General features: G+C 42.2%; 1 protein-coding gene across 11 annotated transcripts in view; it reads left to right on the top strand.

Annotated features, from left to right (window-relative positions):
- FARP2 (FERM, ARH/RhoGEF and pleckstrin domain protein 2) overlaps positions 1 to 21,606 on the top strand; it is a 204,445-nt gene that overhangs the window by 29,628 nt on the left and 153,211 nt on the right. The gene's annotated exons all lie outside the window — the stretch shown is intronic.

The following is a 21,606-nucleotide window of genomic DNA, read 5'->3' as shown; positions in this document are numbered from 1 at the left end:
GCACCGTGGTCCATTTGTTCAATGTAGACAAGTCAGCAATTGGACTTGTTTATCACTGTGTAGACTTTTACCACAGCAAAGCCTTGCCAGCACATTTTACAATTAGGAGTATCCCACATGTTGTTTTTCCAAGGATTTTAGTTTTAGTGGGCTTTTCCTTCCCAACTGTGATGGAACAAAGTTGCCTCTTACTTGCTCAAGTAATGAAGGTAGTGAGCTTTACAGTCAAAAGGTTTATTTCTCTAAATGAGTTCCTGCTCCACCTTCAAGAAGCTCTGTGGATCTGTTGAGTATTGACCTTCTTTAGGTCACAGAGGAGAGACTGTTGACTGGTTGCACCTTATTCAGTATGACTTCTGCATTTGCACAAGTACAGATTAGTACACTTGCTGTATGGTACCTCTACAGGCCCAAATACTGCAGTGCTAAGAGTCCTTTTGAAACTCAGCATATAGGCTCAAATAATGATCTCCTTTACTTAGATATGCCAGAAGCCAAAAGTACAGTACAATTTCATCCCAGTTTCTCTTTCGCATAACAAACTGATCTCTTATAACCTCACCATGTCAAAAAATAAGCATCTGAAATTAGCAAAAGATCCAAAATGCCTAGCCACTCTGGAAAAACACTGCTGGAGGTATCAACTCTGTACAGCAAATATGAAGTGGTTTAACTCTGATAAGCCTTTAAGGTGGTCACAAATAGGTTTGATGCTAAAACCTCATTAAGATGAATGAGAGACTGAATTTGTAGCCAGACTGAAACAAATTACACAAGACAGCAGATTTGAGGAGTTAAGCTTTCTTGTAAAGAAAAGACTAAGACCAGTTCTGTGCTTAAGAATTAAAAGGCTGTGTTGCTCAGGGCTGTGAAAAATTTTGCTCCCTGAGCCACTATAGCTAGGTTGACCTGGTGTAGACACAGAAGAATTCTTCTGTTGATCTACCAAACAAGCATTGGAAAGGGGGATTAACTGTGTTGATGGATTAACCCCTTTATTGACGTAAGAAACATCTACAGTACCATACCTGCTGTATGTACTCTTAAAACCTCTCTAATTTTTTAATAAAACATTCTGAAAAATACAGTTTATGGATCTAATTCACAAATATCTGTTGATATTACATAGCTCTTCTAGATTTGAGGAAACTGGAGTTAAAAAAGCACAGAGCATATTAAGTTGCAGTGACATACCACTGAAGTATTTAAAGGCATATAAAGTATTTAAAGACAAATCATGTTTAAAGCTAAAATAGTATAAATACAACACTTCGGTAAAGATATTTTGAAACAGTTATTAGAATGATTTTGTTTGTTACTAAGGGGAATGTTTTTATATTTCATCAGTCCATTTTAAATAGTGTAAGGAAATAAATAGAAGTTTTGGTTGGTGACTATTCATTTGAAAAATGTTATATCATACTTTTGAGATCTATGGATGCAAGGCACTCGAGAAATGCAGAGTATCTTCCATCCCTGTGAGATAAATGGTATTAGTCCTGTTTCTCAGTTGAAGAAACTGAGGCCTATGGGAAAAATGTGATGTGTCCCCGAAGTCACAGGTCTGAAAATGAAAATAGAATCCTGGCTTCTAATTCTGCTTTAATAACTAGACTGTGCTCCCTCTTCATTTTGCCAGAGTTGAATGTGGTTATGGGAGTGTCCTGGCATACAGCTGTGCATACGTATTTTATTTTAGCAGGCATATAATTTTATACTCCATATAACGCATGCTAATTTAAGTTTGCCACAGTGGCATATCAGTTATAAATGTTGTTAAAAAGGAATGCTTGGGAAAGATGACTGATGGAAAACTTTGCTTTTTTATTTAAGTAAAAACTATTTAAAGAAAAATTAAACTTGAATGTAATGCTGGTCAGAGGTACCAGACCACAGCAGTGGAAGTTAAAGAGCTCTTTATTCTTCTTCGAGTGCTTGCTCATATCCATTAGTTAGGTGTGTGCGCGCCACATGCACGTTCGTCGGAAGATTTTTACCCTAGCAACGCTCGGTGGGTCGGCTGGGCGCCCCCTGGAGTGGTGCCGCTATGGCGCCGGATATATACCCCTGCCGACCCAGCCACCCTTCGGTTCCTTCTTACTGCCCGTGTCGGTCGTTGGAACAGTGGAGTGCGGCTTAGCTGACCTCCACTTCCCTAGCTACTCATAGTTCTCGTGTATATAGTTATAATCCTTTTATGTATATATTTATATAGTTATACATTTTTTCTTTACTAGCTTAGTTAGTTTAGTAATAGTTAGCGGGGTTCGGGGAGTAGCTCCTTCCCCGCACCCGGTGCCAGAGTCCATGCCCGGCTCACCGGGTTTTAAACCGTGGTTGGCCTGCCACAAGCCGATGCTGACAGGAGATCCGCACGACTCCTGTCTGAAGTGCCTCAGGGAATCGCACTTGACAGCTGGGCTCCCCATTTGCAAGGCTTTTAAGCCGAGAACAAAAAGGAGCGGGACTTTCACTTACCCCCTGCCTTCGGCACCGAGCGATGGTCAATCGGCGGGCAGAAGCACCTCTTTGGCACCGGACCCTGCCGGTACTGCCAAGGCCTTTCGGCACCGGCCGTCACCGGCACCGAAGTCGACTCGGGACCACTCTCTCTCTCTCTCTCCCGAGGTCGAGAGAGCCTACGACGACTCCTGCCAGTGCCTGACAGCTCCCTGGCACGCGCCATGGTTGAGCTCCCTGCTCCTGCTGCTTCCATGCCAACTGCACCGTAGCCAGAGAGCTCGTCTAAGTCGGATTGCCCGGCACCGACGCCTGCAGAGGCACCGATGACGTCGGCACTGTCAACTCTGGTCCCATGGGGCCGTCGAATCCGGTGCCTGACAGCTCCCCGGTACGGGCTGTGGTTGAGCTTACTGTTCCCTCCACGCCGGAGACATTCCCAACGGCGAGGGATCTCATTGCCATGACAGAGTCGATGCTGCCTGAACCCCCAGCACTGCCGGTGCGGGTAATACAGTCTCTTGGCAAGCATCCCTTGATACGACCATCCTCTGTCGGCACAGCAGAGCGGCACCGTTCATGATCACGGTCCCGCAGATGCTCCAGGTCCCGTCGGCACTCCCGCTCCCGGTGCTGTTCTCCTCGGTACTGGTCGCACTCACTGCACTGGTCGGTATCCCATTCACCGACCCGCTACTCTCGGCACTGTTCCAGCTCCCGGCACTGCTACAGGCACCATGACTCCTGTAGCCGCTCCCGACGTCGAGCCTCGAGATCTCGGTCGATCTTCCGGCACCGCTCTGGTCGCAGGTCCGGATCTCGTTCCAGGTACCAGTGCGCCTCCCTGTACCAGTCCCCGGTGCCGAGTTGGGCAAGGTCCCATGGTGTCAGAGACTCTGCCCGTGGTTTTCAACATCTCCATGGCCATCCAGACACGCATCAGTGTCATCCCACGCGGACAGGTCTTATGCTCAGGACTGCGATTCTGATGTGCCCACCAGCAACCTGAGAGCCCATCAGGACCTCCTAAGGAGGGTAGCACTCAATATGGACCTTCAGGTGGAGGAGGTACCGGAGGTAGAGGACCCGGTAGTGGACATTCTATTGGCGGTTGCCCCACTAGAGGGGCCTACCCGTTTATTTGGACCATCCAGGCGAATGCCGATACTATATGGCAGTCCCCAGCCTATATCCCTCCTGCGGCCAGAGGAGTCGAGTATAAATATATGGTGCCCTCTAAGGGGTACAACTACTTGTATGTCCGTCCTCCTCCCTGCTCACTAGTCGTTCAGTCCGTTAAGGAGAGGGAACGGCATGGCCAGCAGGCGCCCGCCCCGAAATCGAAGGAGGCTAGACGAATGAACCTACTCGGCAGCAAGGTGTACTCTGCAGGGGCTTTACAGCTCTGGATGGCAAATCAACAAGCCTTGCTTAGCCGCTATAATTATAACACCTGGGTGGCAGTGGGTAAGTTTATGGAGCTTCTCCCTCAAGACTCCCGCCAAGGGTTCGCTGCCCTCTTGGAGGAAGGGAAAAAGGTGGCCAGAGCTTCCCTCCAGGCCTCGTTGGATGCAGCAGACTCAGCAGCCAGGACTCTGGCCTCGGGTGTTGCCATGAGGCGCATTTCATGGCTTCAGGTTTCAAACCTCCTGCCGGAGCTGCAGTATACCATTCAGGACTAACCATTTGATGGTAAGGACCTCTTCACGGCAAAGACAGCCCCAGGCTGCAAAGCCTGAAGGACAACAGGGTCCTAATGCACTCTCTCGGCGTGCATACACCGGCGACCAAACGCAGGCCTTTCCGTCCCCAGCCACACCGCTGTACTCTGTGCCTAGCCAGAGACAGGACTTTGGCAGATGGTGCTGCCGAGGTGGTCGCACACGACCGTCAGGACCCCTGGAGGGTCAAGATCAAGGTCCCTCACAATCACCACCGGGACCAAAGACGAACTTTTGAAGGTGCGCCTGAGAGCAGCGTACCAGTTACAGGCCGTGGTCCCACTCCTACTTCCTCCTGGCATGGTCCCAGTTAACTTCAGATCACTGGGTCCTACGCACGGTGGAGTATGGGTACCACCTCCAATTTGTTCCAACCCTGTCCCTCTTCAGGGACCCCTCTCACGAGCAATTCCTCTTACAAGAGGTGCAGACGCTGATGGATGAAAGGGGCAAAGGGTTTTACTCCCATTATTCCCTAATCCCCTACTCAAACGAAGGTCTCAGACCTATCCTGGACCTGCAAGGGCTCAACCAGTTTATGATAAAGTCGAAGTTTCGCATGGTATCCCTGGGAACCATTATCCCGTCCTTGGATCCTGCAGACTGGTATGCCGCCCTCGATATGAAGGATGTGTACTTTCACATCGCCATCTTCCCTCCGCACAGGAGATACCTCCGCTTTCTAGCCAACCATCTGTACTTCCAGTTTACGGTCCTGCTGTTTGGCCTTTCTCCAGCCCCATGGGTATTGACCAAGTGTATGGCCGTAGTCGCCACCTACCTCCACCGACGTCGGATATGCGTTTTTTCCATATCTGGACGATTGGCTTATCCAAGGAGACTCCGAGATGCAAATCACTCAGCATGTGGGCATCGTCAAGGACCTATTCACACGTCTAGGCCTGATGATCACTATAGAAAAATCCACTCTGGTTCCCACGCAGAGGTTAGACTTCCTAGGAGCTATCCTGCACTCCGACCTAGCCGGAGCCTGCTTACCACAGCCACGGTTTCAGGCGATGGCAACAATCATCCGAGGTCTGCAGATTTTCCCAACAACCTTGGCTCGCAATTGTCTCGGTCTCCTGGGTCCCATGACTGCCTGCAAGTTTGTAACCAACCACTCCAAGCTCTGCCTCTGTCCTCTCCAAGTTTGGCTCAACTTGGCGTACCGCCCTGACAAGGACCCAATGGTCACCATAGTCACCATTCCCTTGAGCACCCTAGAATGGTGGCTAACTTCCTCCCTGGTGTGGGCAGGGATGCCGTTCCATCCGCCCCAGCCCTCACCGTCCCTGAAGACGGACGCGGCATCTCTCGGCTCGGGTGCTCACGTCGGTCACCTTTGAGCTTAAGGCCTTTGGTCTTCTCAGGAGCTGGCATTCCACATCAATGTCCAAAAATGAGAGCAGTCCGCCTGGTGTGCCAGGGGTTCCAGCAGCAGCTGCGAGGCCGTGGTGTCTCAGTGTTTACAGCCAACAAAACAGCCATGTGCTACATAAACAACCAGGGATGGACATGGTCCTCCCTCTTTTGTCAGGAGGCCATCCATCTCTGGGACTTTTGCATAGCCCACTCGATAAATCTGGTAGTGTCCTTTCTTGCAGGCTTTCAAAACGCCTTGGCGCTTCGACTCAGCAGGTCTTTCCTGTCTCACGAGTGGTTGCTCTGCCCCGATGTGATGCATTCTGTTTTCCAGCAGTGGGGACTTTTCCCCACATAGACCTGTTCGCTTACCGCGAGAACAGGAAATGCCAGATGTTCAGCTCCTTCCAAGGTCTCTCCCCGGGATCGATCTCGGATGCTTTCCTGCTGCCATGGAAGGGCTAACTCCTTTATGCCTTCCCACCGTTCCCGCTGGTTCACTGAGCCCTGCTCAAACTCCGCAGGGGCAGAGCGCGCATCATCATGATCACTGCAGCGTGGTCCAGGCAGCACTGATACACCACGTTGCTCGACCTTTCAATAGCCAACCCAATTACCCTGCCACTCCACCCAGACCTCATAACTCAAGACCACAGCAGGCTTCGCCACCCGGACCTGCAGTCTCTTCACCTCACGTTGTGGCGGCTGTGTGACTAAACCAGGGTAGCAGGAATCCTTCCACCTGGTCAACGTACCTGGCCGAGTGGAAGCGTTTCTCCTCCAGGTGCGAAACGCTTGATCTTACTCTTACTGAAGTCTCAATCTCCTCTGTTTTGGACTACATCTGGCCTACAACAGCAAGGCCTAGCGGTGTCATCGCTGAGGGTACACTTGGCAGCCATCTCTACCTTCCACCCAGGCTAAGGTGGTCGTTCTGTGTTTTCACACTCTATGGTTTTGAGGTTCCTCAAGGGCTTGGAGCGCTTATACCCTCAAGTACGCTGCCCAGCCCAACCTGGGACCTCAACCTGGTTTTAACCAGACTTTTATGTCTCCCTCATTCGAGCTGTTAGCGACCTGCTCGCTGCTATACCAGTCTTGGAAGACAGCTTTCCTCGTGGCCATTACATCGGCCAGACGAGTCTCCGAGCTCAGGGCTCTTACGGTATTTCCGCCGTACACTATGTTTCACAAAGACAAGGTGCAGTTGCAACCACACCCGGCTTTCCCCCCTAGGGTGGTTTCGGCCTTTCATGTTACCCATACTCAACACAATGGGAGCACGAATTGCACTCCCTTGACATCTGTAGAGCGTTCGCATTTATATTGAGCGGACAAAACCATTCCGTAAAACGCCCCAACTCTTTGTCGCAGTAGCAGACTGAAGGAAAGGCCTACCTGTTTCCTCTCAGAGGATCTCATCTTGGGTGATGGCGTGCATCCGCACTTGTTATGGTTTGGCTCATATTTCCCCAAGCCACATCAGCATGCATTCCACCAGGGCTCAGGCTTCATCTGCCGCCTTGCTGGCTCGTGTACCTACTCACGAGGTCTGTCACGCAGCTCCTTGGTCCTCGGTCCATACCTTTGCTTCGCATTGTGCTCTCGTTCAACAGTCAAGAGCTGCTGCTCAGCAGTTTTACATTCTGCCACATTTCACTCCAACCCCACCGCCTACGTAAGGCTTGGGAATCACCTAACTGGAATGGATATGAGCAAGCACTCGAAGAAGAAAAGACAGTTACTCACCTTTGTAACTGTTGTTCTTTGAGATGTGTTGCTCATATCCATTCCAAACCCACCCTCCTTCCCCTCTATCGGAGTAGCCGGCAAGAAGGAACTGAAGGATGGCTGGGTTGGCAGGGGTATATATCTGGCGCCATAGTGGCGCCACAGCAGGGGGCACCCAGCCGACCCACCGAGTGTTGCTAGGGTAAAAATCTTCCGACGAACATGCACGCGGCGCGCACACACCTAACTGGAATGGATATGAGCAACACATCTCGAAGAACAACAGTTACAAAGGTGAGTAACCGTCTTTTTTTAGCCATAGAATAAATACACTATCACGGGCAATGCAGATTTCCTCACACCTTTTTCATTGCTGAACTTCAAGGTATTTTTTCCCCTTTTTTTTTTGGAAGACTCTCCTGCGGAAGTGTGAGTCACTTAGTTCTGTTGGTCATGTAATATTCAGTCCTTGGACTGTCGGCTGACACTTTTAAGGTACTGTTTTTCATGTATTTAGGACATCGATACTTCAGGAAATGGACTGATATCACCAACTCACTTCACATAGAGCCACTTAACAGCCATTTAATGGTAATGATTTTCAGTCACTGCTTACCTGGAACAAACTCACACTAATGACCAAGAAACTAGAAAGTTCTTCAGCTTTAAGAGTACCATTTTAACAGTAACTTCTTTGCACTGTGACCCCCTTCTGACAACAAAATTTACTACACGATCCCAGGTGGTGGAGCAAAGTCCAAGCCCCACCACGTCAGACTGTGGGGAAGGGGCGAAGAGTAAGAACATCCAGGCCCCACCACCCAGGGTCGGAGGGAGGCCAAAACCCAAGGGCTTCAGCCACAGGCGGGAGCCTGTAACCTGACGCCGTGTGACAGGTTCAATGACAGAGACCTCCTTAGGACTGTCACCTGATCTGCTGAATTTATCTCTCAGTCCGTTTTCCCTGTCAGCTTTGGATTCCAGAACCCTGCCTTCTTGAGCCAGATACACTAGTCTGCTGCAACAGAGACCCAGGTCAGGTCCACGCCGCCAAGGCTGCAGACTTCAACCAAAAACTGCTCAGCAGGTCACCTATCTCCAACACCCAGCTCCCAGTGGGATCCAAACCCCAAATAAATCCGTTTTACTCTGTATAAAGCTTATACAGGGTAAACTCATAAATTGTACACCCTCTCTAAAACTGATAGAGAGATGCACAGCTGTTTGCTCCCCCAGGTATTAATCACTTACTCTGGGTTCATTAATAAACAAAAGTGATTTTATTAAGTATAAAAAGTAGGATTTAAGTGGTTCCAAGTAATAACAGAACAAAGTAAGTAATCAAGCAAAATAAAGCAAAAACACGCAAGTCTAAGCCTAGTACATTAAGAAACTGATGACAGGTAAAATCTCACCTTCAGAGATGTTCCAATAAGCTTCTTTCACAGAGTAGACTCCTTCCTAGTCTGGGCCCAAACCTTTCCCCTCATACAGTCCTTGTTAGTTCCAGCAGAGAAGCAGGGGTCTTCTCATGACTGGCAGCCCCATTTGTTCTGTTCCACCCCCTTTTTATAGCTTTGGCACAAGGCGGGAATCTTTTGTCTCTCTGGGTCCCCACTCCTCCTTCTAAATGGAAAAGCACCAGGTTTAAGGTAGATTCCAATAGCAGGTAACATAATCACATGTCCTGTGAGACCCCCCCCCAGCCTCCATTCTTCCTGGGCTGGCCTACCTGTGCACAGGAAGGTTTGTAAGTAAACAAAGCCATTTACAACAAATTGCCCTAGTCAATAGGAGCCATCAGGATTCTAAACCACCATTAATGGCCCACACTTTGCAAATTACAATAGGATCTCAGAGTTATACTTCATATTTCTAGTTTGAGGGTATGGCTACACTTGCAGCTGTACAGCACTGCCACAGGAGCGCTTTGAAGTGTGAGTGTGGTCACGGCGCCAGCTCTGGGAGAGAGCTCTCCCAGCGCTGCAGGTACTCCACCTTCCCGTGGGGCCGCGCTCCCAGCACTGGGGCACTGTTTACACTGGCACTTTACAGCGCTGTAACTTGCTGCACTCAGGGGTGTGTTTTTTCACACCCCTAAGCGAGAAAGTCGCAGCGCTGTAAAGTGCCAGTGTAGCCAAGGCCTCAGATACAAGAATGATACATACATAGAAATAGGAGGAATATACTGAGTAGGTTATAACCTTTGTTATGATACCTTACAAGAGACCTTTTGCATAAAGCATATTCAAATTACATCATATTCACATGCATAAGCATATTTCCATAAAACACATGGAGTGCAATGTGCAACCAGTGCTGAAGCCCTTAGACATTAGCCCTAAGCGGTGGGACTCGGGCTTCAGCTTCAGCCCTGGGTCCCAGCAAGTCTAATGCTAGCCCTGACAACACCATTAAAATGAGGTTGTGACCCACTTTGAGAACCGCTGCTCTAATTCTTAGCATAATGCTAAAACAAGTCTGTATTATCAATACAAGTGAAAAGTATAGGTACTTACACTGGATGAGGCAACAGCCAAAAAAGGAAATGAGGCTTTCACTGATCTTGAACACCTCTGGTATTCTGGAATTTGTGTTGCATCTCAGTATTACAGATTACTGATGTCTCCTGTGGCTTCCCCACTGGAAGAAACTGTCTTTGGAAGAGCAGAACGGCACAGTCTGCACCACTGCCAAGTAAAATGGATGTCAAGAAAGGCCTTAGGGTATGTCTACACTGCAGTAAAACAGTCATGGGTGGCCCATGTCCCCTGACTTGGGCTTGCAAGGCTTGGACTGCAGACCAGTAAAATTGAAGTGTAGATGTTTGGGCTCGGGCTTTAGACCCACCTCGTCCAAGAAATCATAGTAATGCATTTTTTCCCCATTTAAATCAGTTTTACATTTTGCTTTTCTTTCTTTCACATTTTTCAATCTTAAATTGCTAAAGTAGATGTTTGGGTTCTTAATTCTTAGTAAAATTTCAAATTTTACATTTTTTCCCCTGAATTTTAGAGTTTTGTAAAATTCAAAGAAGAGACTCTATCCAGGAGCAGCATATGTACAATGAGATTTATAATTTATTTCATTATGAATTTTAATCTAAAATTGCAGTAGCCCAAAATTTCAAATTAATTTTCCAAATTTAACCTGACAAATTAATGGATTAAAAAAATCAAGTGACTTTTAAATCAATGATTTAGTTAATTATTTTGATTTTTCCTGAGGTTGTAGTTATGGGATGGTCTGAGTATATTGGGAGTTCTGTATAGTTAGCTGACATCGTCAATATGGGGATGGTATGTGTGCACAAAAGAACAAATATTCAGCCCTTTTTTTTCTTATATGAAAGAAAGAAACTGGGAAAATGTATAGTAATAACTGTTGAACCCAATCAAGATTCAGGGCTCCATTGTGCTAGGTGCCATTGAAATAAATAACTAAAAACGGGACTGCTCAAGCTCTAGTCTTATAATGGGACTCAACAGGTAGACATAACAGACAAAGGTAAGGAAGCTTGAGGGAGAATGTTACAGTAAGACAGCAAGTTCTGCGTAATAAACAGAAGTCTTGGCTTGCTGTTCGCATAGCCATTGTTGATTGATTATTTGAATGTCACAGCATTGATAAATTTTAAGGAGGGATTTGGAGAAGGATAGAGGTGGCTTTATTGATTTGTAGACTCTTTTTTCCATGATAAGAGGGAGACAGTGGAGAAAGTGTAAAGATGTCTTTCAACTAGGGCTGTCAATTAATTATAGTTAAGTCATGTGATTAACTCAAAAAAATTAATTGCAATTAATCACAGTTTTAATCACACTGGTAATAGACTATCAACTGAAATTCATTAAATATTTTTGTCTCTTCCTACATTTTCAGATATATTGATTTTAATTACAACACAGAATACAACGTGTACAGTGCTCACTTTATATTATTTTTATTACAAATAATTACCCTGTAAAAACAATAAAAAATACTCTAGTATTTTTTGGTTCACCTCATTCAAGTACTGTAGTGCAATCTCTTTATCCTGAAAGTGCAACTTACAAATGTAGAATTTTTTGTTACATTGTTTTATTTTTGAGTGAAGTAATGTAAAACTTTAGAGCGTACAAGTCCACTTTGTCCTATTTCTTGTTCAGCCAATTGCTAAGACAAACAAGTTTTATATTTATGGGAGATAATGCTGCCTACATCTTATTTACAGTGTCACCTGAAAGTGAGAATAGGTGTTCATGTGGCACTTTTGTAGCCAGAGTTGCAAGGTATTTACGTGCCAGATATGCTAAAGATTCGTATGTCCCTTTGTGCTTTTGGTGAGAGTTCCAGAAAACATGCTTACATACGAATCTGTAGCGCATCTGGCATGTAAATATCTTGTGACGCTGGCTGCAACAATGCCATGCGAATGCCTGTTCTCACTTGCAGATGACATTGTAAACAAGAAATTGGCAGCATTGTCTCCCACAAATGTGAACAGACTTGTTTGAGTGATTGGCTGAACAAGAAGTAGGACTGAGTGGACTTGTAGGCTCTAAAGTAGTACTTTGTTTTGTTTTTGAGTGCAGTTATTTTTTTTAACATAATTCCACATTTGTAAGTTCAACTTTCATGAGAAAGAGATTGCACTACAGTTCTTGTATTAGGTGAATTGAAATACTGTTTCTTTTTTACAGTACAAATATTTGTAATAAAAAAGAAATATAAAGTGAGGACTGTATACTTTGCATTGTGTTGTAATTGAGATCAATGTATTTGAAAATGTAGAAAACATCCCAAAATATTTAAATATAGTGTTGTATTATTGTTTAACAGTGCAATTAATCATGATTAATTTTTTAATCACTTGTCAGTCCTACTTTCAACACAACAAAACATTAATAGTAAGAGTGCCCAAAAGTTCCATGTTAGAATATTTGCAGTAAAGTGGCAAAACCTGCAGATGATACCCTTGCACAATTGTTTAGGTTAGCTGAGGCTAAATAACTTTGTAAGATCCCTCAGAATTCTAACTGAGAGCTTGTCTTCACTGCAATATTAGTTTTAGGTATAACTTGCCCCTAACAAAACTACTGCTGTCACGCACAGATCTCTATCTTGTGATAAGTGGTGCTTTTAAACTCGAGCTAGCTGGCCTTTTGGGAGGTGTAGATTGAAGCTCCAGTGCTGCTGATACTTGAGTTCCTAGTGTCCTGGGGATTCAGCTACAGATTACACTTTGAGTTAATGCACCTCATTAGTTGCTAATCTAATCACTGTGTGTGGCTCAAATTGTTTTTTGCAGCATGGCTGCTCCTTTGAGCTATGCTAGCTCAAGCGGAGTAACTTGACATAACTGTTGTAGTGAAGACAATCCCTCTGAATGTATGGAATGGTGGCTGATGAAATTTGGTGTTGACTGATGCCATGATCTTAGTGATTCCCTAGACCTCTATAATACAAATACACCGTTCTTCTCTATATAAATGGCATTGTGGGGTTCCATATTTGTTTTCAATGACTCGATCAATTGTGAACACTTAAAATGCTTTTTTACCTCTTTGCAAGCCCGGAAACTCTACCTGAGATCTGAAAACCAAGTTATATTCTTTCTGGCTCTTGTGCTATCACCAAAAATAAAAATTCTGTAGGCTAAATTCTGTCCTTATTTACATCTGTGTGATCCTGTTGTTTTACTGGTTTGCATAGGTGTAACTGGGGCCACAATATGGTTATGTAATTGGAATTTGGTTACCAAATCTGATGATGCATAAGCTAGAATAGGTTCAAACTCCTGCTCCCATAGATGTGTTGGCTCTGCAATGCAATGCTGGGAGTGGGGGAGTGGAGAAGAGGTGACAGAATTTACTTTTGTGATAAAGCAGGTAGGACCTATTTTATGATATGAACCTATGACATTAATCTGATCTGTGGAGGGGAAAGGTGCTGTTTTCAGGTGCACAGTTTTCTTACTATATTGCACTTTACAGTTATTTGATGTCTTTTTCAATCATTGAGAGCATGATTCTAAAAAGGTTAGTTCTTAAAAAGCCAAACTTTACATGTTCTTAGACTTAACACATGAATGTGTGGTTTACTAGATTTGTAAAAATTAGATTGTGATTTAGGACAGTTTGAAAATAACTTATTGAGCATGCACAGTACAATATTTTCCTTACTGGATAACTTTGTCGGACTTTTTGTGAGTTTAGGAGAAAAGAGTTCTCAGGATAACGTGGGCTCCCCACAGTGCAGCATCAAATTATTACTTTGTTTTCTATCTTTTCCTTTTGTGGTGGTGTCCATAACAACTTTGTTTGTTATAGCCTTCCTGCTTTAACAGACAGTGGAGAACTATAAGTTCTTGCACACATGCGAAGCATCCTCAAACTGGGAGAAGAGATGGAAAAACTGTGTGTGCCTTAATGTTCTGAATGGAGAATGCTCTAAAATTGTAAATGTTTTAAGTGCTAACATAGTACATGGACATATGCTCTATAAATATCTTAACTTTAATATTTAAATTTTTATTTTATTTAGAAATAAAACAAACCCAAGTAAATAACAGATGCACTAATGAATTCTGGAATATATATATATGAACGGGGTATTGGCGTTGAGGTTTGAAGGAAAGTGTTGGCCTGTGCAGTAGTGGAAGCTTGAGCTTGGATGTCTAGGATACTCCCAAGGAAAAACTGCTTTAATTAGTTATTATTTTGGGATAAAGTTCTGTCAAAACTTCAGCTGGAGCAGCTTCTTACAAGTGAAATTGCTTCAGAGAAAAGTAGTTTTTTCATTTGAAAATGTGATTGACATTCATTTTGGCATCATTTCATTGCACACAATGTGAATCTTAATATCACCAAAGCTATGTCCTATTCATTTTTATTAACAAGTAATTGTAACTGAAACATATAATATTTGCTTAAAAAAAATTTTGTTCTGATTTTTTGTTTTGAAATGCTTAGTATGAGAGACTTTCTCATTGTCTAATGGAAAACACAAAAATACTCTCAAATACTTATTTTAATTGTTGTCAAACTGCATATGAAAATATGTAATTAAAAAGTAGCATCTTGAAGCGAGGTTGACACAGCCCTAAATAAGGTCCACAATGTGTCATCAGAATTAGAAATAAATTTGACTGAAAGGGCATACAAAACAGGTTGTGGAATTTGTTTGCTTTATGTTTGCATTCAGAACTCCAATAAGTCATATGAAGGTCTATGTAGGCATTATATGGAAGATGTCTGATATGTCCAAGCATAGAAATCCATCTGTGGAATGAAGGGGCCTCTGTATCAGTCCATTTTGTCAACATACCCTTTTTTTTTTGTAAGCTAAGGATATAAGTTACACTCCTTACTTTGAAAGATAGTGTAGAGAACAAAGTATACCTAACATTGGAGGAGATGATATATTATCCAGTTACCTGGTTTGCAAGTTATTTGAAACAAAATATCTACATCCCAATAATTCTAGTAACAGTAGTTAAAAAAGACCCCACCTGGTATTTACATTTGTGACATAATGGAGTCTCAAATACACAGTTGGAAATGTTGAGCTAATGTATGGTGTGTCACTCATCTCTGTACTTAAGGCCGCTGAAACTCACTCTTCCTAAAACATTCTGGTCAGATGTCAGGTATCCTCTCATTTGAAATGTCTTTCAGATAAGCCCAACAGATCTCAACCAAGGCAAGGGCAAACACAGAATTCTGAAAAGATTTGAAATGAGTGATTTGATTTATCGTGATTGCTTGATAACTCTAGTTAGTAGATTGTGGCTAAGAGTCCTAGGTTCTTCTTTCTATTACTTGCCAATAGAGGGTCAAATCCTGATTCCATTGAAGTCAAGGGAAATTTTGCCATTGACTTCAGTGGGAGCAGGATTATGCTCTAGGTATTTGAGTTATAGGTGAAAATAACTGAGCTCAGATTTTTCCATTAGTTATTGAAACATCATTAATCCTTTGGCTTTTATGACATAAACTAAAAATGTTCAATTCTTCACAGGGTCAAAATTGTAGTAGCATTTTTTATCTGGTTTCATGAGGTGCAGTGGCTGCCAGTATGTCTCTGGTATCTATATATTAAAGGAAGCAGCATCCTTTCCTAGATTCTAGGGCTGTCATAAAGTCTTGCGAGTTGCTTATTTTTATTCAGTATTTGATTAAGGTTGCTAGTTATAATTGGTATTTGAATATAAAAAAGTGGATTTTTTATTTTATTCTGAGGTATTCACAACATCATTTTCTAGGAGTCTAACAGGCAACTTTACCAGAAGGTTCCTCATATCATTGAAAGAATTTTCTTTTAAGGGTAGTTGCTCCTATCACAGTCCATTCTCTCAACCTTTTTATGCTGCTGCTGCTGCTGCCCCCTTAGGCTTCTGGCAAGTTGCCCAGGCAACAAGTGGCCATCACTAGAGTAATTTGTAGGGCTGTCATGCAAACAAAAAATTTAATCGCAGTTAATCGTACTGTTAAACAATAATGGAGCACCATTTTATTTAAATATTTTTTGATGTTTTCTACATTTTCAAATGTTTTCATTTACAACACAGAATACAAAGTGTACAGTGCTCACTTTATATTTATTTTTGATTACAAGTATTTGCACTGTAAAATAACAAAAGAAATAGTATTTTTCAGTTCACCTAATACAAGTACTATAGTGCAATCTTTTTATCATGAAAGTTGAACTTACAAATGTAGAATTATGTACAAAAAAACTGCATTCAAAAATAAAACAATGTAGAATTTTAGACCCTGCTAGTCAGCTCAGTCCCACTTTTGTTCAGCCAGTCACTCAGACTAACAAGTTTGTTTACATTTGCAGGAGATAATGCTGCCTGCTTCTTGTTTACAATGTTACCTGAAAGTGAGGACAGGTATTCTCATGGCCCTGTTGTAACTGGCATCACAAGACATTTATGTACCAGATGCACTAAAGATTCATATGTCCCCTCACGCTTCAACCACCATTCCAGGGGACATGTGTTCATGCTGATGACGGGTTCTGTTGATTACAATCTAAAGCAGTGCGGACTGCCGCATGTTCATTTTCATTATCTGAGTCAGATGCCACCAGCAGAAGGTTGACTTTCTTTTTTGGTGGTTCGAATTCTGTAGTTTATGCATCAGCGTGTTGCTTTTTTAAAGACTTCTGAAAGCATGCTCCACACTTTGTCCCTCTCAGATATTGCAAGGCACTTTGGATTCTTAAACCTTGGGTCAAGTGCGGTAGCTATCTTTAGAAGTCTCACATTGGTACCTTCTTTGCGTTTTGTCAGATCTGCAGTGAAAGTGTTCTTAAAATGAACAACATGTGCTGGGTCATCATTCGAGACTGCTATAACGTGAGATATATGGCAGAATGCAGTAAAGACATACAATTCTCCCCAAGGAGTTCAGTCACAAATTTAATGAGTGTGTGTGTATATGTATGTGTATATATATATATAATATAATTTTTTTTTTAAACGAGCATCATCCTGGAAGCATGTCCTCTGCAACGATGGTCGAAGCATGAAGGGGCATACGAATGTTTAGCATATCTGGCATGTAAATACCTTGCAGTACCAGCTACAAAAGTGCCATGCAAATGCGTGTTCTCAGTTTCTGGTGACATTGTAAATAAGAAGAGGGCAGCTTTATCTCATGTAAATGTAAACAAACTTTTGTCTTAGCGATTGGGTGAACAAGAAGTAGGACTGAGAGGACTTGTAGGCTCTGAAGTTTTATATTATTTTTGTTTTTGAGTGCAGTAATGTAACACACACACAAAAAATCTACATTCTAAACGTGCTTTCATGACAAAAAGATGGCACTACATACTTGTATGTGGTGAATTGAAAAATATTTTTCTTTTTATCACTTTGATTTTAATAACACAGAATAAAATATATATGAAAATGGAGAAAATCATCCAGAATATATAATAGATTTCAATTGGTACTCTATTGTTTAACAGTGCGATTTAAAACTGCGATTAATCATGATTAATTTTTTTGAGTTAATTGTGTGAGTTAACTGCGATTAAGCAACAGTCCTAATAATATGTTAAGGCTATGGAGGTTAGTCTTTTGGAGGGAGGTTTACATGTTTTGTGTTTGTACTTTGTTTAGGTTAGAAACAGGTTGTTTTCTTTGACTCATTGGGGAAGAGAATATTTTTGAAAGTGAAAATATAGGTAGAATAATATTTAAGTAATAATAGGGGTCTGACCAAATATACAACCCCAAATAATTGTAATCTGGCCCCCAAAGAGGTGGGAGAAACGTAACATTACTTTTCTGTTGCTTATCCCTTAAACCAGTGGTTCCCAAACTTGTTCCGCTGCTTCTGCAGGGAAAGCCCCTGGTGGGCCGGGCCAGGCCAGTGTGTGTACCTGCTGCGTCTGCAGGTTTGGCCGATTGCAGCTCCCAGTGGCCTCGGTTCACTGCTCCAGGTCAATGGGAGCTGCTGGAACTGAATATTCAGGTTTATACAAATTTTACTCAGTGGTCCTGATTGTTTCCTTTAGGAACATGAATTTTATTATTAAAAGTAAGTACTTGTGTCTACAGCTGAAGCACCATATCCTTTGATCTACCTGCCACTTTATTTTTCTTTTACAGAAATCTTTATGAACTTCTATAATAATTCTGTGATGTCAGTTGTAGTAGACTGTTGGCAGAGCATAGGGAATGTGACAATTTCAGAACTGGACATGTGCCATAATGAGGAATTCCTATTGAAATGTTTGTGACCTTTAAAGAATCGAGTATGCATTCATATACGCAGTTTCCTACGTTATCAAAATTCTAAGCACATTATAGAACATGTTTAAGAGAACTTGCCTGGTGCAGCTCTTATGCAGGCATAACTGATATTAAATTGACAATACAAAATCTAATTAATTTTGAAATTTACAAAATCAAAAGACTTAGGAGTCTTGGCAGATGAACTGGAAATGGGTAAATACAACAAACAACTTGAGAAACTAAATCAAATTCTCCCAGGCAAAATTTTCCCACAGAACTTGAAACAAAGAATAATGAAATACTTTGTTAGATACCAAGCTTTGTAACTCATTTTCATCAACACATTACTTAATACTATTCTTTGTAAATGCAACATTCTTTGATGCATTTTATATTTAAAGGAGACTCAGTCAACTTAAAGGTCACATTGCTATCTGAATTTTTACTTAGTGCTGTTTCTAATAACTCCAGGACTACTTTAATTGAAATATTTTTCTCCATGTTTTTCATTTTTAGCAATTCGATAGTACTTTATATAATTTACAAATTTTATTGTTTCCCTGAATAATCAGTTAAGTTGGTCACTTTTCCCCTGTGAGTGAGTGTCTTTCACACAAGATGTGGAGAGGGAGAGAAGTATTTGAGAAATAGAAAAAAAAAAAAAGATAATTTTGTTTTTTAAAAAGACTGGTGAACTCAGAAAGCAGGTTTAGTACCTGAAGGTTTTCCACTTTGTTTTGAAATTGACTAGATTTCAGTATGATAGTGCCTTCTAAGCTTTAGAGAGGGATTACTGCAGTAAGGCAAACTTGAAAATGAAAACATTCAAACAGCATGATTCTTTATCTATAATCTTCTGTATTCTGCCTTACTATAATTAGTAATTATATTTGAATTTAACAGTTTTTAAATAGAAGTTAGCTTCCTGTTGCCTATTAAACTTACTGATCAAGACATTGAGAGAAGAGATATAAGAAACCAGATAATTTAACAATCCTTCAAATTATTTACTTAAAAAAAATTGTTTATGTGCAGAATGCACTGAATAAATAAAATTGACCGACATATTAAAATGGCAGTAAACATAACGCTTTTGAAGTAATTTTCCATTCTGATAAGGATAAGAACATAAGGACAGCCATACTGGGTCAGACCAAAGGTCCATCTAGCCCAGTGTCCTGTATTCCGACAGTGGCCAATGCCAGGTGCCCCAGAGGAAATGAACAGAACAGATAATCATCAAATGATCCATTTCCTGTTGCTCATTTGTAGCTTCTGGCAAACAGAAGCTCGGGACACCATTCCTGCCCTTGCTGGCTAATAGGCATTAATGTACCTATCCTCAATTAGTTTATCTAGTTCTTTTTTTGAACCTTGTTATAGTTTTGGCCTTCACAACATCCTCTGGTAGAGAGTACCACAGGTTGACTGTACGTTGTGTGAAGAAATAGTTTTTTAATTTGTTTTTAACCAAAATTATATGAACATCCAGCGATTTGACTCATTCAAGTATACACAATCTTTTTTGAGCAATACAAATTCCTTTAGGGTACTCAGCTGGAAAATCTCACTACCAAGCCTAAATTAACATACTTTATCAAGGGCATATTGGACGTTCTCCTTCACAGTATCAGAATTACCTGCTGAAATCTAGACTGAAGGAGAAACTGATCATTATCACTGAATATTAAACATAAATATTAATAAGCAGGGAAAAACTAGAATTGTTTTTGCTAGAAAACACCTTTTTATGGGGGGTCAGGGTTGTGGTTTGAGTTCCCATTTCTCATTTAGTTTGTATTAATGTTTTACACAGTGATAGCACAGTGCCAAAATTTGAACAAAGTGCTTCATCAAAAATGTTCCACCTCATTCATTCATACGTACATTTTCCAAGGTAAAATACATCCTTGCCCCATCCAAAAATCCATTAGTTCCATGCTCTTCCTCCTTGTTAAATAAAAATGTATGTATTCCATAGTTTCCTCACTCCCATAACTAATCATTCTCTAATTCTCCCCCCTTCCCCCAAGGTAAAAGTATTTCTTGCCCTGCCTTGCTTGTCCCTTGTCCTTCCATCTCATGTAGGTTCCTTTTGGTGGCTCCTCTACCTGGCTACTTTCCATCAGCATTGATGTTGACAGATGATTTGTACTGTGGCCTCTGCTGACAGCAGTGGTAGGCAAGTAGTCCTAGTATCTGATTTTGAGGTGGTTAGTTGGATGTGGGTCAGATTCTCTCTGGTAGTGAGCTAGATACTCAGCTGGAGAATAGATTCCATTTGGTTTTTGAGTGTATAAGCTCTCCTAGTTGGTGCTCATGATAGACCTAGCTCAGTGAGAGAGATGGGTTTTCAGTGGCTACAGAACTTCTGCCCCATGTGGCTTCAGCTTAGTCTTGTCTCTTTCCTTATCTCCTTTCCCTTTGTATTGCTGGAGCTGTAAGTTTCCTCATCCCTATACCCACCATGTGGAGCATCCCTCATGCAATCTAGATGCATTGACTGATGGGCGAATTCACGAAAAGCAGCTAGCTGCCTAGTCATGCAATAGTGGGAGCCGATCGAGAGCTGAAAATTTGAACAAGTAGGTCCAACTTCAGGATTTTGGGTAGGTTATGAAATTTTTTGCTGCTTCCTCCCACTTAACATAATCAATTTGTATCCATGGTTTTTGTATCTGTGTGCAAAATTGATATAAAATTTGTGGGGAGAGTTAATGAGTTGATTCTTTGGGATGCTGCAAATTAATTTTACACCAACAGCAAATGTGAGAGAGATGGAGGTCTTTAGAGTCCAGCAGCTTCCTGACACAAAAGTGGAGCCCAGATGTGAATACCTTAAGACCTTAGCAACCATGTTGTGTGTTTTCCTGGATGTCCTTGCAAGAAAAAAAGCTAGAAATGAGAGCTGAGATTCTCCATCACAGAGCCCATATTCTAGCTCTGTCAGTGAGGGTCTTCCAGCTCATTAGTGGACCAGCAACTTGTGAATCTTTTCAAATCTACATTAGAGGCCATATCTTTGGCCCCACTAAGTTCCATTGTATTGCTCTGGAAATACAAGGGGGACTTAAAGCTGCCTCAGTTTGTCGGCTGAGGATTTCCTTGTTGAGGGTGAATTCTCATTCAGCATAGCCAACTTTGTGCCATTGCAAGCAATGATAAATTAGAGCAGCCTTAAGGTACACCTCTACCCCGATATAACGTGATTGGATATAACGCAGTAAAGCAGTGCTCGGGGGGGCAGGGCTATGCACTCCGGCGGATCAAGCCAAGTTTGATATAGGTGAAACTGCGTTATAACACAGTGAGATTTTTTTGGCTCCAGAGGACAGTGTTGTTTCGAGGTAGCGGTGTATTATAACTTATGTCCAGTGGCTGAACTGGCCTCCAGCTGCTTTGGTTTAAAATTATCTCTCCTCTCCCTCTTCAGGTGCACTGAATTAGAGGTCTTGTACATCTCAGGATATGGACCTGCATTTCCAAGTTATACAGCAAAATTTGTGCTAATTTATTGAAATACCCACTAGTTATTTTAACTGAGTTATGTGTGTTTGTACAGAGCCTAATGCTGGTTGGGGTTTTTAAATGCTACAGTAA

This window comes from Gopherus evgoodei, chromosome 9, assembly GCF_007399415.2.
Source record: "Gopherus evgoodei ecotype Sinaloan lineage chromosome 9, rGopEvg1_v1.p, whole genome shotgun sequence".
In the NCBI taxonomy this organism is placed as follows: domain Eukaryota; kingdom Metazoa; phylum Chordata; order Testudines; family Testudinidae; genus Gopherus; species Gopherus evgoodei.
Note: the sequence above shows the minus strand (reverse complement) of the source record. Positions and strands in the feature narration are given on the sequence as shown.